General features: G+C 39.6%; 1 protein-coding gene across 2 annotated transcripts in view; it reads right to left on the bottom strand.

The window, feature by feature from the left end:
• Positions 1–16089, bottom strand: part of C10H1orf21 (chromosome 10 C1orf21 homolog) — a 230139-nt gene that overhangs the window by 198653 nt on the left and 15397 nt on the right. Inside the window, exon 1 of one of the 2 annotated variants that reach the window (XM_035722349.1) lies at positions 7746–7893. The exons of the other annotated variant lie outside the window; for it this stretch is intronic. The gene's annotated coding sequence lies outside the window, so the exon portion shown is untranslated. Of the gene's footprint in view, positions 1–7745; positions 7894–16089 lie in introns of those variants that run through there. 2 annotated transcript variants of the gene reach the window in all.

Below are 16089 nucleotides of genomic sequence, written 5' to 3'. Positions count from 1 at the left end.
CTAATCTCCCTCCCAGACACTTAGCTGACGCCTCTTGGGTCAGGGTCAGTCTTGTGTCTACAGTTGGTATTTACACACTCTCACCCATACAACTATGCACACACATACGTGCATATGAGCAGAAATCCATGGGGCTTCTAGAATGCCTCACTTTCACAGGGCAGGTACTTTACAAAGCACCACAAGACAGTGATCATCAGCTCAAGTTCAGAGATATTTGCTATACTAATTACCATTCCAAAGCTAAAATTAGAAACCAACCCCGAACTGCAGACAGCTCTACTGTAAACAATATTTCCTACTCATCCTAACTCATCGTCTTGAGTTTCTCACTAATGGGGGAAGTAAACTATGATTTATTATTTAAAACTGCAACTCCATCTAAGGAGCTTAAAAACAGACAGGAGAATGTGAGACAAAAGAAACCTCTACCCTCCCTAATACATATTTATCTGAAACTGTCACATCTGTATTCTTGGCATCCTTGTAAGTTGGAGTGGAAGAAAGTGGGAAGCATTTTTACATTAAAAATTATCAGAAGCATAGGGGCACCTGGGTGGCTCAGTAGGTTAAGCAACAGACTCTTGATTTCAGCTCAGGTTACGATCTCAGGGTTGTGAGACTGAGGATCCCACCACCCGCCACCACCACCTCCCGCCCCGCAGTTAGCCTCCTGCTCAGCAGGGAGTCTGCTGGAGATTTTCTCTCTCCCCCCGCCCCTCCCCCCCACACTCTCCTCCTCTCTAAAATAAATAAATAAATCTTTTAAAACATTAAAAATAAAATAAAAATTATCAGAAGCATAATAAAAATTTCCTAACATCAGTCTATGTCAAATATTGTTTTATTTTAAAAACTAAAGGAATTTTATTTTTTTCATGGCCAACTTTTGATCAAGAATGCAATCAATCCAGTGTGATAGCAGATCTGGGGGAAAATGCACCAAAAAATGATGAAACTGTGAAGTTAATAAATGAAAGAGGCAAATATGAACTCTATCTCTTTTCTTTCCTTCAGCCCAATTATAGAAGGGGTAGACAGATATGAGGCTATAATGCAGGCAAAGTTAACAGAAAAAAAAGAAGCAAAAGATCAAGAAGATCCAAACATTAAATAATTGTCTCTCCTCCAAAGGATTACCTTGGCCTCTGAGCACTGATTTAATCTTTATTACAGGTCTCTTTATTTAAAAAAAAAAAAAATCATGGGAGGTGTGTCACTGGCTCAGTCAGTAGAGCATGTGACTGGATCTCAGGGTTGTAGGTTCAAGCCCCATGTTGGGTATAGAGATTACTTACAAATAACATCTTAAAAAAAATAATAATTGGCTTAAAAATACCTAGAAAATTAAGGGTGCCTGGGTGCCTCAGTCGGTTAAGCGACTGCCTTTGGCTCAGGTCATGATCCCAGGGTCCTGGGATCGAGCCCTGCATTGGGCTCCCTGCTCAGTGGGGAGCCTGCTTCTCCCTCTCCCTCTGCTGCACCCCCCGCACCTGTGCGCCCTCTCTCTCAAATGAATAAAATCTTAAAAAAAAAAAAAACCTAGAAAATTAGAATTGAAAGAAAATTTATTATTATTTTTTGGCTTTGAGGGTTAAGGGATTAACTTATTTCTAGCAATTTAAGATTGTTTTTATGCCAAATAGTACATTTAGGGGGTTTCTCCAAAAACAAAAAGACAGGGATCAAGTATTGGCCAAGGTTAAAAATAAAGAAGGACTAATGGGGAGGCAAACCTATCAGACTAAGTCATTTTTTCCTCATAATAGTCTAAAATTAGATCCCTTAGCAATGCTTACTTTCTTTAAGTAAAAATGATATAATATCACAAACCTCCCTTTTAAACACCACTGAGGTACTTTGGTTCCATAAGTACTTGACAGCTAACTACAAAGCTAACCAGACCTAGAGATTTTAAGTCTAATAAAATGTCACAGCCAACCTGGTGAAATCTCAACTCTTCTTTGAAGTACCCAGTCTATAAACCCAAAGCTATACGGACAAACACTCCACAAGTAATTTTAGGGTACAAAAAAAGACGTCAGCTTTCATCCCCCCAGATACGTTAGTAAAATAAATGGAATCAGCCTTTTTCCTTCTTTCAAAGCCTAAATCTTGGCTCTCAGAGGTAGTGGGATACTGTGATGCCCACAGTGGCACAGCAGCAGACACAGGATCTGAACCCGAATTTCAAGTTCTATTCTAACATGAAGGAGTTAAAGATGACCCCCAAGGTCTCTGCTCTTCATGGCCACTGTGCTCTGAACAGCACCAGAGTGATCCTATTAAAACTAAGTCAGATCTTGTCATCCTGGTGCTCAGAACTCCCCCTTCACCTTCCCTGTCAGAGTAAAAACCAAAGCCCTACAATGGCCTCCAGGTCACTATAGATTCTGACCCCTGTGTTCTTACGTCCTGATTGTCCCTTTGCTCACCAACTCCAGACACACTGGCCTCTCTGCTCTGGCTGCCCTCTGCCCGGAATGCTCTTCCCCCAAATATCGGCATAACTAATTGTCACCTTCAAATATTTGAATAAACGTTTCCCTCCCAATTAGATCTGTTTAAAATTACATGTCTTTTAAACTCCATTATTTTTCTTTCTCCATGGTCCTTACCACTTTCCAACAAATGACACAATTGATTTCTTTATTGTGTTTCTTGTTTATTGGCTTGTTTCTTCCAGCTAGCATGAACACTCCTTGAGGGCAGGAATTTGCTTGTGTTGTTAACTGATGCATCTCACGTATTTGGTATGTAGCAGGTGTTCAGCAGATATTTGTAGGATGAATAAATAAGGTCTTCTATTGCTCTAACTTCTTATGATTCCCTGAAGTATCTAGTACTTCCCACTTGGCAAACTGATAACTGGTTATTTCCCCACAGATACCAACACAAGAAACTGATGTAGTCAAGTTCAAAAACATTTAGTTAATTGCCACCATTTATTGAGAATTTACTACGCGCCAGGTACCATGTCTTAGATGTGTTTTCTCATTTAATCATCACCAAGCACCAGTTAGAAAGACATTACATTCCTCCCTAATTTTTTAAGGAGGGCGCCTGGGTGGCTCAGTCGGTTAAGTGTCTGCCTTCGGCTCAGGTCATGATCCCAGGGTCCTGGGATTGAGTCCCACATCAGGCTCCCTGCTCTGTGGGGAGCCTGCTTCTCCCTCTCCTCCCCACTTGGGCTCTCTCTCTCTCACTATCTCTGTCTCTCTCTCTCTCTCAAATAAATAAAATCTAAAAAAAAAAAAAAAAAATTAAGGAGCCTAAGGAAATGTAGGCTCAGACAGGATAAGAGAGTAACCTATGAGGGTCCATGCTGGGCTGTCTGAACATCCAGGGCCATCTGATGCCCCATTCTGCCTCCATCATAAACCTGGTTCCACTCTTCAGTAGCGCAGACAACAGAGACCCCATGGCTGTGTTATGGAAAGACTCCAGGGTGCAGTTAATTATACAGAGAAAATCTGGGCTTAAAAAAAAAAAAAAGTAATAAATGCAACAAAATTTTGTGAAAGAATCTGTACTTTTATAATAAAACATATGGTCATTCTTATAAAATCATTCTGATACTGTTAAAACCAAACCAATAACAACAGAACTTGAAAGGGAGACGGCATGATTAAACTCAGCACTGGTCTCCCTAAAGACTCGCTTATGTGACCAGGATAGCCCCTGACCCCCTCACTGAGCCTCGGCACTATAGGCTGCAGATTTTGAGACTCACTAAGTGAGAAAAATCTATCTGCAAAAAATAATGAATTTACAAAAGAAAGGCACGCTGTAAATTCAACCAGCTCCTGATCACAATTTCTGAGGTTGGTAGCAATATTTTGAGAGCCATTACACAAGCCCAGTAGAACAAAACCTGAGTCAACTCAGAGAGCTGAGTTCAGCAGTTCCCAGAGAATGACAGAAAAAGGATAATTCTATCAGAGGCTCTTTTCTCTGAATCATCTTACTGGTGGACCAAAGTCTTCATTGACGGCAACTCACAAAGGAGACACGACCCATGAGCAAAAGTTTCTGGAAGGGTTAGCTTCTCTTCCAGCGGAGAGGGAAATGGTCCAAAACAGCCACCCACTTCTATGGCTCAGAATAGGCTGTGTGGTTAGACAAGGCTGGGATGCCCGTCCTGAGGCTACCATCACCACCTTAACCAACTCCTGAACCCCAGACACTGGGAGGAAAGGCCAACTGAGGGGTCTCCCGACTCCCACACACAGGGCACGACAACGTTATGTCCCAGTCAGACCTGGCCTATTCCAACAATCTGATTCCATCAGATCTTCTTATCCAAATTCTCCTGGGGGTTTCTCAACCAGACACTGCTTTCACCTTCCTGAGGTGGGAGGTGGGAGCCTTCAGTGACCATCGACAGAGGTAAAAGGAGAGTCCCGCATGTTGGCGTTGCCTCGTCCAGAAGAAGTATCTGAAACTTCAAAGTATCACATGGATAACTGAAGTTTTTCTTTTACTTGATAATTCTAAATTTTGAGTTCAATATCTAAAATTAGATTATGCATAAATGCCAAGAATTCCTTTTGTGATAATCATTAAAACCCCAAATTTAAAATCCCTGCTTAAATGGTTTTAATCAAGATAGCAATCCAAAGTCTTAATTTTTCAGGTCTATTATTTGTAGAAACTTTTACTTTATTAGTAATGTAAAATAAGCAGGCAGTCTCTAGGGAAAAAATTTTTAATTAAAAGCCTTCACAAGTATTCCATAACCACTTTGAGAGCTGTCTTGACGCATGGATGCCTTTGGGGGAGGGGTGTACCTAGGCTCTAACTGTACTTGAAAAATAGCATTGTCGCTATGGAAGCAGCTCTAAATTTTGACTGTTCTTCCTTATGCTAGCAAAGGCCATGTTCTTTATACGCAGCTTTTCTTTTCACTGAAAAGGGCTTTGACAGTAATCCACCTAGGGTATAGCATGCCCTGCCTCGCCTAGGTACCATCCTTCTGACTTGCCGTCAAGCACCATGCTTTCAGCTGAGCCCCAAACATAGAGGCAGAGTATATGGGAATGGGAATACCAGCTTCACCAAAAAAAAAAAAGGTGACTTTCATTCATTTAACCATTCATTCCTTGAAGGAATCACAGATAAGGCCCATTCAAGTTCTTGTCACTGGCCTAATTATGATCTCTCTTTTCTGGACCCTTTACTGACAACTGTAGTCTCACTATTGAGTAAGTATGACCAAGTTTGATTTAAAAACAAATGTTTCAGAGCACCAGGGTGGCTCCGTCGGTTAAGCGTCTGCCTTTGGTTCAGGTCATGATCTCAGGGTCCTGGGATTGATCCCCACGTTGGGGTCCCTGTTCAGTGGGGAGCCTGCTTCTCCCTCTCTCTCTGCCCCCTCCCCCTGCTTGTGTTTTCTTCTCTATCAAAAAAAAAATCTTTAAAAAATAATAATAAATTGCAAAATAAATAAATAAATAAACACATATGTTTCATAAATTTTAAGAGTACAGGCTTTTGGAGTGGTCACCTTTGGAAACCAGCACGTCTTCCAGTAGCATGAAGAAGGCTGCTCCAATATGTTTGCGACTCATCTTTCTGAGCTGCTTCCATTTCAATAGCTCAGAGACAGTAAGTTTTCATTCTCTGAAGATATATTTGATTCTGGGAAGTACCCAAAAGGCCTTCAGAGCCCAGGCTTGCCAAATAATGTAGGTAATCATGTTGAGTAATATTGTTTTTCATAAAAATGAGGTGTAACCATTAAAGTAATAAAACCGGTTTTCTTATGAAGATCGTAACCAGACTCTGAAGGCAAATGCAAAAAAAAGTTCAAAAAGTGTTTGGTGATGGATAGTCTTGGTTTTTGGTTGTTTTTAAGCAATGGCAAGATCTTTAAAATTAGTACAAAATGAACCAAAGCTACTCCGAAGACAGTTTTTCCCACTTGGCCACACATATGCGTATATGCAATAAATTATATTAATAAATTCTGCCAGCTGCCTCTTAATTTAACATTTTGATTAATTTTCACAAAATCTTATCCTTTTTCCACCATCATTCTCATTAATTTAAATCATTCACTGTGATAGCAAAAAATATTAAAATATATGATTCCCTCAAGGAGCAAATGATCAAATGCATGAAAGCAAAGTCTTCTTTAGCATCTTAGAATTAAAGTGGCTTTCGAGAGCATCCCTCCAATAGATATTTATTGAGCAAATACTAGCGAAGAGAGAGAGATGTTCAGTTTGTCAAGATTAACCATCTAGATCTCCTTGAATAAGTCATCTATTTAGGAGGATGGTTTTGTGGCTGTGAAGATGGAACTTATCCTTAGCAATCTTTTAGGCCTGGGACTGTTATTTTCAGTTTTCAGTAAGTGGAAGGGAGCAGGGCTTCCTATTCTATTCCTGGGGAGAAGACTTAGAGAGGATCTTCTTCGTCTATGTTATGATACCGAGAACAAGCTTCCCTAGCCACAGTGGAATAACCATTTCTATCCTGGGGCTGTGGCAGTGGCTATCAGCATTAAAACTTCCATCTCAAGTCAATTCATCTTCTTGAAATAATCAATGCTCCAGGAAAAAGATGAACTCCACAGCTCCTATTTGCACATTCAGGTCAATTAGCAGACAGTAGGCATAACAGTCTTCTAGATGCCTGGAAGTGGAGTGTTGTTCTAGCAAACCCTTAAAAATTTAGATGGTGGGTTTCTCATTTTATTCACCCCCAAGATGCCTCTGATATCTTCTTTTCTATTTCATTTTCACAAGGCTTTTCAAAGTCTACTAAATTGATTTCATGACTCATTAATGGGTCACCTCCCACAGTTTGGAAAACAATGACCTACACCAGATGTTTTTGACAGTATGGCCCACAGTCCACATCCACCAGAACAGAACATGCAAAGGAAAAAAAAAAAAAAAGCAAATTCCTGGGCTCCATCCCTGACCTTCCACAACAGATGATCTTTTGGTAGAGTCCATGAACTGTCATTTCAATGAGCTTCTGAGGTCATTCTGATGTGCACTGAAGTTTGAAAACTTGTCTTGACCATTACCCAGCCATAAATCATAAGGAAAATAGGTCCAAAGAGGCTACATGGTTTTTCAAGATCATACTGCTAATTAGTAGCAAATCCAACAGCAGGGCTTGTGCCTCCTGTATTCCTGGGGAGTGTTCTTTAAATACATAAAGAACACCATTCATGCCCACCTCTGATCCATATCCCCCAAATTTACTCAATGGTCACACCCACTGCTGTATCTCCAATGCCTAGAACAGTGCTATGTCTGGGTTGGGGGGGTTAGGAGGAACCACAGAAATGTATGTCTTATCATTTCCAAAATTAATATTCCAAGAAGACAGGAGTATAAAATCATACATATGGCCAATCCAACAACCAGCGCACTGTTTAATAAGCATTGGTCTTCATCAAATGTACCTCTGACCTAACAAAACAAATGATTTGCAAGAATGAAAAATGAAATAATGGAGACAAAGGTGCTTTGCTTTCCCTTTATACAGGTAAGAAGAAAACAGAGGCCAAAAGGGTCAATAAACTAGCAATAAAAAGTGTCAGTTTTAGTTCCTAAATCATAAAACTGACAAATGGTTTTCTCAGATTCTAACAAAGGAATAATATCAACAAAAAGCAAGTCGATCAAGGATACTAAATAAAGCTAACTATATGTAATAGAATAAAAACAGACCATGGAATCGGAATGTTTACTGTCAAATTCGTGGTTTGGTTAGGCTGAGTTTACCTTTCTAATATCAATTTTTCCATTTGAAGGCCTCCTCCAGTTCAAGTTCCCATGGGTCAGGCGTTAGGGTCCACAGTTATGACCAGTGATCTATGAGGATTCCACTGAGTAATGTTGGCCCTCTCTTCCAGAAGCAGCCCAAGGATGGTTTTCTAGGGTCTAAAATCAAATTAATTCAATATGCATCTATTGAACAACATTAACTTCTGGGTCCAGTGTGACGCTGTAGGAGTAGGAAGAGATATAAGTAGAGTCTTCAGTTCTCAAGTCGCGTAACTGATTACAAAAACCTCTCAGTGCGTACATAAGTACTAGGTTATTATCAATAACCACACAAGCAGGTACATAATGACCAACTTCTTTACCTGGAAGGAAGGAGCAAGTAATTATAATGTATACACAAAAGGACTTCTTTTTTTCAGGGAAATATGCAAGTGTGAGGTAGAGGGGTCTCCCCGGGGCACCTCCCCCCTGACTTTGAAACTCCTCTATCCTTCACTTTCCTTTCGACTTCTCTGGCAAAGTCCAGGTAGAAAAAGAGACTTGAAGGTGCCCCGCCACACATACTTGCACACATGGGCCATATTTTTTCAGGGCAGAGAAGGCAGTGGGAGTAAAGGCAAAGCTGACACATCTCTCTCACTTCATTCCCTACATCACTCACTAAGATTCCCACAGCGTTCTCTGTAAACAAGGGGTTGATGAGATAGTCAACCATGTCTACAAACTCAATGCCTTGGGTTATTGAGCATTTTTCAGAAACATACTTCCCTGGTAACTCAGGTCTGACCGTAGCTACTTCAGAGATTTATTGCCAAGTTCAGCAGCTGATCAAAATAAGAAAGAAATATTCTACAGATTTCAAACACTTTTATGAACCTAAAGAGAAAAAAATCAACTCTGGCATCATTAAAATGTTAATACAGGAGTTCTATCTTGATCCATAGCAGTTACTCCCATACTTTAATCATCATTAATTCTGTGAGATTTAGTTCAGATAAATCTAACAACTGACTGCAAATACACTTCATAATTTTTATCAGGATTCGAGGATGGGCTTCACCTCTGGAGTCTGATGACAAATACCAGTGTTTTAAGAAATTGTGCCGTGTACGTTTCATCACACATGCCATACATACACATCAATACAGGCGTGAAGCCCCAATCACTCCTTTGCTTGAAGAATTCAAGAAACTACTCGTGGAGGACCCTGCAGGATCACCCCAGTAACACAAATCGTCCAAAGAGATAACAGAAAAAACAGGAGAGATTAGATTTCTTTTGCTTGCTCTCAGGGTTTTGGGATGACTGTATCTCGAGAGTTAATCCCTCCAGATGTATAAACGTAACGTCTGACATTGCTCCCCACCTGCAGTAATCAAAGAAATATCTCTAGAAAGGCTCAGGAAGATAACTGGATTTTCCCAAGCAAAGCTGAACCGTCCTCACTCCGTGTCCCTTTCTCTCCATATGAATTTCTCTCCATGTGAGGAGAAGCAAAGATATATTTTTATCCTATAACTGAATTTTGTCATTGATAATGTTTCTTCCTCTCATATGGCTGCAGGGAAACTCAGGGCCAGATTTGCAGACTACCTTTAACATAATTAGGCAGAGCCTTACTGAATGCCTTTCTAGATTTTAACACTCTTCTGGTTTCATCTGTGTGATCCGTATGCCACTTTTGTTCTGCTTTCTTCGTCTTTATTAACGTGTTTTGTTAAGAAACAGACAAGTAAGTACCTAAGCATTGTTTATCCTGTATGAGGCTTCCCCTAAGCATTCACCACCTGTCAGGATGTTCCCAAGCATGCTGACATGTTCACATTACCCCAAGTCCATAATTTCTATTTTCAAGCACACATTCCTTACATGAGAAAACCCACTGCTGCCTTGCTGACAATCCTGAGGGGTTCATCCTCTCCACTTAATAGTGGATGGTAGTGCTGTCTTCTTTGGAGTGGTATTTAAACCTGGCTTCATTGTTAACTAAGAAAATCCTTCCTGGCAGGATTATTGAAAAATGAGGATTCGGGAAGTAAAATAACTCAACTAAAAACACAGAAATGTAAAAAGCACCCAATGATGTCATCGTTGTCACACAGTCCATCCCATTAAAAAGCCATCTGTATTCTACAATAAAGGAAGACAAAGTAGATGGTAAATTATGCCTCTACATCACAGTTCTCTCTGAAATTTTATTCGATCATAAACCGCCACATCAAATAGTTTCTACATGTTCACTCATCTCTGCCTAATGTCAGGTACGTGATTAGCGCCAGGAAAGCATCACGTAAGTTTTGAATCTCGCATCCAGGTCTGCAACAGTGAGGTGAGTTTAGTGGACTGAGGACAAATTTTAGCTTGTGACAGAAATAACATACAGAACCTGGTAATCTCTCATAATCAACTCAGGATGGGGCATTTAAAAAGAAATTCATATAACCAAGAGCTTTCAGCTACGTTGGTTTTAAGAAGAGAGCAGTGAACTTAACAACACCCTAATTTGGAAGTAGCACAGAAAGGTGCCCAGCGGCCACACTTTACTGCAAAATATAGATAAATATTCTTATTTTGCAATCATGAATAAGGGGGTAATATTCCCTAGTCCATCTGCAGAAAAGCCCTTTTAGAGCCTAGAAAAGCCAGCAGGTTTTCCAAGCCTGCTTAATGCCAAAACCAAAAAACTAGATAGGACCTCACTGATTCTTGCATTTGATCATAAACTTTCCTGTAAGCCACATGCATTCATGTTTAAGTCTCCATGTTTACTGAAACCAAAAATCATTGGCAGAATGCCGGGGTGGCTCAGTCAGTTAGGCATCTGACTCTTGATTTTGGCTCAGGTCATGATCTCAGGGCCGTGAGATCCAGCCCTGAGCTGGGTGTGGAGCCTGCTAGGGATTTTCTCTTTCCCTCTCCCTCTGCTCCCTCTCCCCACCCCTCTCTAAAAAGCAAAAACAAAACAAAACAAAACAAAAAAACACTGGCAATAAAATACAGAGAATCAATAGGGCATTTTCTCTAAATTAGAAATATTTCATTAATATTATCTCTATAAGATTTTAGAATTGCCTGAGAGAAACAACTCTAATTGATACAGAGATTTAGGGGAAAAAATATATTTTGGCAAATTAACTTTTATTACATCACATAAAATTAATCCACAGTATATATATATATTAGAAGAAAATCTGAAAACTGATCACAAGTTCTTTTTTTTTTTAAAGATTTTATTTATTTGAGAGAATGAGATAGAGAGAGAGAGCATGAGAAGGGGGAGGATCAGAGGGAGAAGCACACTCCCTGCTGAGCAGGGAGCCCGATGCGGGACTCGATCCCAGGATTCCAGGATCATGACCTGAGCCGAAGGCAGTCGCTTAACCAACTGAGCCACCCAGGCGCCCCTGATCACAAGTTCTTGCTCAATACTGTCATATACCATTAGCCACCTTCATCCACCTAAAATTTGTTGTATTTCATTTCAATATACAGAAATACACTGGAAATGAACTGGCTTTCATTACTGTTTCAACACTGCCTACCAAACCAAAGGCTGAATCTAAGCTATTTCTTGTGCTGTTAACATATTTGATCAAAATCATTCAACATGTTCAAAAATTATGATTAGAGTATGAAATCCAACATATACACCTAAAAAAAATCTTTGGTCTCAGCATAACTCTTCCTCCCAAGACAAATTCTGACTTCTTGAAACATCTTTACCTATCCAGACACAGGTATAATTATGAGGACACTGCTTTCAGAGCCATATTTCCTAGATTAGCAAACTAATCACAGATCTTTTATCTGTTGTTCTTTTTCTTTGCTTTTGCTTGCCAGAACAATAAATCCTTTATTTTTTTTTTTTTAAGCTTTTATGTACTTGAGAGAGAGAGATCGAGAGCATGAGCTGCAGAAGGGGCAGAGGGAGAAGCAGACTCCCAGCTGAACAGGGAGCCCAACACAGCGCTCAATCCCAGGACCCCAGGATCATGGCCTGAGCCAAAGGCAGATGCTTAACCTGAGCCACCCAGGCGCCCCACAATAAATCCTTTAAAAGGAAGAATCTTGCTGCATATTTATTAGATATTATTTTAAAATTAGAGAACAGACTCATTTCTATTATAATGGAAAAATAAATTCCCTGCTGTCCTTACCCTTTCTTCTCCATAGTCTATCACTTTTACCACTCATAAGTTCACCAGTTTTTCATACTTTATCCCTATTCTGCTATATGTCTTTCCCTGACATTACACAAATTTATATAAATGTTTTGATTCTTTTCCGTGGTAGCTACTCTGCAGTGCTACTTGAGAAAGGACATAAATAAGAGCAAAGCCAACTGAGACTATAGCTTAGAACAGTAAGATATTACTCAGCAACCCACAGAGAAGGGAAATGAAACAATGAATGCCCAGAGCCCCTGGAGTCACCATAACATTTAATTCAATTCTGTATGATTTGTGGAGGCCTGCCATGAACCAGGCAATGTGCTTGGTAGACAGTGAGCTATAAAGAAAGGGCAGGCCGTGTGGACCAAAGACCTCATGCCACAAGGACTTATTAATTGGTGGTCTGTAAAGAACTATTAATTCATGACCAAGAGAGTTATGTTACTTTGGTAAAGATCACTTTCTTCTTATTCTTTTTGTTTTAATTTGCCAAGATCCATTAGGAAGCCCTGTATTCCTGCAGGACACCTGGGAAGGGATTATGTGACACCCCACCTGCCAACCTCCCATTCACCATCTAAAACCCACATCCCACACCCCACCTGCATTCCATTACTACCTCATTTCATTTATTTCCTCCCCAATAGTGTGAGGTGCTTTCCTTCTACAAAGGCTGAAGATCAGAATCAATTCCAACACAAGAGCCTACTCACTGACAAACACAAGCAGAGCAGATTTCTGGCGCTCCATTGAAGCTCACCTGGACAGAATAGAAACTACAAGCCAAGAGGTTAGCAACTGCTGGCTGGAGATCATCCCTACACTACAAAACATGCCGAAGAAACCTTTCTTTGAACATCAAGTAAGAATGAAAAACAAACAAACAAACAAAAAACAAAAACAAACAAAAAAAAAACCCCAAAGTGCTGAATAGAAGACAGAAATGTTGGAGGCTCTCCACATTTCATTTTCTCAGCTGAAATAACTCTTGGTAGTCTAGTACAGAAAGGATGCTGATATCCAAACCCATTAGGTCACTGTGAGAATAGCTGTGTGATGAAGGCATAGACTCTGTTCTCAAATTTTCTGATAGAGCTTTGTCAGAACTAAATAAAAGGACCCTAATTTGCCATTTTTGTTATGCATGAGGCTTCATCAGATTGGGATGCTGGAGAAAAGGTGGTGAAACCTGACCAGGCTTACAACAGCTTTTTCAAAGGTCAGACTATCCCCAAAGGATGGGAAAGCCTGCAGGGGGGATATGCCTTCACATTCTATCTGTTTAGCGGCTCAGTGACTATTCCTATCTCTAAGTGCTTACCAGAGATTCTTTATTCCTTACAAATACCTAACACAGATAAAAATTCCTCCTTGATTATAAACATTTTGACTTATAGCTCAATTTAGCAAAGCTCCAGGCCCTAGCAAATGACCCAAATAACCCTTTGTTGATCTGGGAGTCAAAATACTAATGATGAATTAAAAAAAAAAAAATCAAGGCAATAAAAAAATCCAGTAGAGCAGTGTTTTCTCCCTGATAGAATGGGTCCCACTGTTGAGACATAGAAGTAAGTCTCTTTGGAGGCAGGGTTTGCTAACAAGCACAAACCCTCCATACCCAGGGCTGCTGCAGCAAAATAAATTTACTCACCTCCTCTGTTCATTCAATGAAAAGTAATGTTTCAGTTCAGGTTTTATGTTTGACTTGCAAATATACTACCACCAACAAAAATAAACCATTGCCCACTGCGATGTTACGATATTAACACACCCTTTCCAGTTTTGATAGAACAATTTTAATGTATTACCGAGTGCACTGAGTCATCTACCTACTTGGCAAGGAAATACTGAATTGCTACAATTTCTATCTATCTATCTGTTTATTTATTTATTTATTTGTTTGTGACTAAAGCGATAGAGGTTTATCAAGTGAAGATACAGAAAAAGGTCTCAAGAGTGAGAGAGGTCCCGACAGGGTTGTCTACAATTTCTATTTAGGACACTTTTCTCATCCTTATCTGCCCAATCTCAGTATAATTATCACTGAGTTATTAATTCTCCAACTACTACTCTTTCTTGTGTTGATCATCTCAGGTAACAAGGTTAGAGCCAGGTTAGTAAAAAGGGAAAATGAGAACTCCAGACTCCTCAGAGATCACCTGATTGTCTTCTAACCCCTAAGAGTGGAAGGTCATGGCTCCCTTCTCTATCTGACACCCATAAGCACATCTACGTTGGAATCCGTATGCCCATGCGATGCAAAAACCAGACTCCGGGTCTTCTTCACCATGACTTCCTCATGACTGTACCATGGCTGTCAGTGCAGTGAAGATATGTAACTGTTTATTTTAGACTTCTTTATACCTGATAAAAAAGATAAACACTCAGATCAAACCTAATGCTCATATGGCATCCCAACAGCCACAGATGATTTGCTAGAGACCTGGTACATTTCCTTAAATGCCCCCATCCCTCCTTACTGACCTAAAAAAACAAACAAACAAAAAACAAAACAAAACAAAAAAACAAGAAGCCATTATGCTTCAAAGGTAAGCAGGTAAGGGATAGATAAGAACTATCAAAATAACCCAAACTGATGTATTTTATTTACTTCCGAGGGAAAATGGTGTTTGTGGATTTCTGAACTACTGTGCACGCATGTGTTTAATAGATGCATACATGGCGCTAAGTGGAGGTGGCAGACCACAGGATGGAACCCATGGGGAAAGTTTTGTTTCGCTTAGAAAGAAAATCTCACCTGAGAGATTTTCTGAGTTTTTCATATTAAATGTTACCAAATGTAGTTGCATATTCATTCAATTATGGGAAATACCATTTAGGTACCTATTTAATTCTTCTCACTCATTTTAGACATATAAAATATTATAGTCACGGTTCCACACCAAAGACTCAATTCCACAGAGAAAGGGGGATCGTGTGGGGAGGGGAAAAATCCACTTACTCTCTTCCCTTACTCTTCCACATACATGCGGCCGGCTCACTAAAGCACAATGTAACAGAGTGAAGCCCGTGTCCTTCCTCAGTAGTCCTTTAAAGGAGCAATCCGGAAAACACAATCTGAATGCATTTCTATAGATGACAAGGTTATCTTCAGGCCATATGGAGAAGACAAGCAGTGCCGACCGAACTGAAATTAACTGCATTTCCCTCAGAATTCTGAGCCTCTCTGCCACTTAACAAATAACCTGCCACACGTTCTAGTATAAATGTTATTTCCCAATGCACAACACTTGATCATAAATACAAGTGCTTCTTTTTCTCTTCCAAGGACATTACCCCTCACCCTCACTCTAATCCCACCTTTGGGACGGACAACAGCTAAGATTCAAAGAAAGGTTCTAGGTAGTTTGGCTGTAAGCATCTTTGATGCAAGCATTTTTGCCACATAACCAATTAATTGGCCATAAGGCAATTCTGCATAAAAGATAAAAAAAAAAATAACTGGTTGAAAGTGTGGTTTGACAGTCTGTTGGTTTTATCAACTGGCTGACAGTTTAGTTTCATTTCTCCATTAATGCAATACTCCTGTTTCATATTATATAAATTTTAACCCTCACAATCATCTAGACAGCAGCACAGAGTTTTAAACATACATTTCCCATGGAACCTTGGAACCTCTATCAACGGACAGGTGACAAGATGCCAAAAACAATGTAGGTTTTCACCACACAATACAACAAAAGCTCATTTACAAATATACATTCTAGTATTTGGAAACAGCTAGGCCTCAGAATAAAGAAAGAAATATTAGTGAAAAAAGAAAAAGTGTGATGCTGAATGAGGAGATAAACCAACAAGCAAAAAAAAAGTATAATGTTATGAACAAAAGACTCCAAAGACAGGGCTTAAGTATAAGCCACCAAAACAAAAAATCAGTTATTTGCACAGTAGTGCCATGAATCAATACTACACATCTTGAATGTATACAAACATACTGTATTTCGCAATTAAGTCTTTTTATTTTTGTCGCTTATTTTTCATATTTCATTATGTCCTTTTTAATGAATGTCCCTCTTTTTTGTGTGTGTGATTTTTACCTTTTACAGCAAAATTGCCTTATGGCCAATTAATTATTTGGTGAAAATGTTTGCAGTGAAAATGCTTGCAGCAAGGATGCTTACGGCAAAAACACCAGACATGCCAAAGAA

This window comes from Zalophus californianus, chromosome 10, assembly GCF_009762305.2.
Source record: "Zalophus californianus isolate mZalCal1 chromosome 10, mZalCal1.pri.v2, whole genome shotgun sequence".
In the NCBI taxonomy this organism is placed as follows: Eukaryota; Metazoa; Chordata; class Mammalia; order Carnivora; family Otariidae; genus Zalophus; species Zalophus californianus.
The sequence above is the reverse complement of the archived record's forward strand: the minus strand, read 5'-3'. Positions and strand labels throughout refer to the sequence as shown.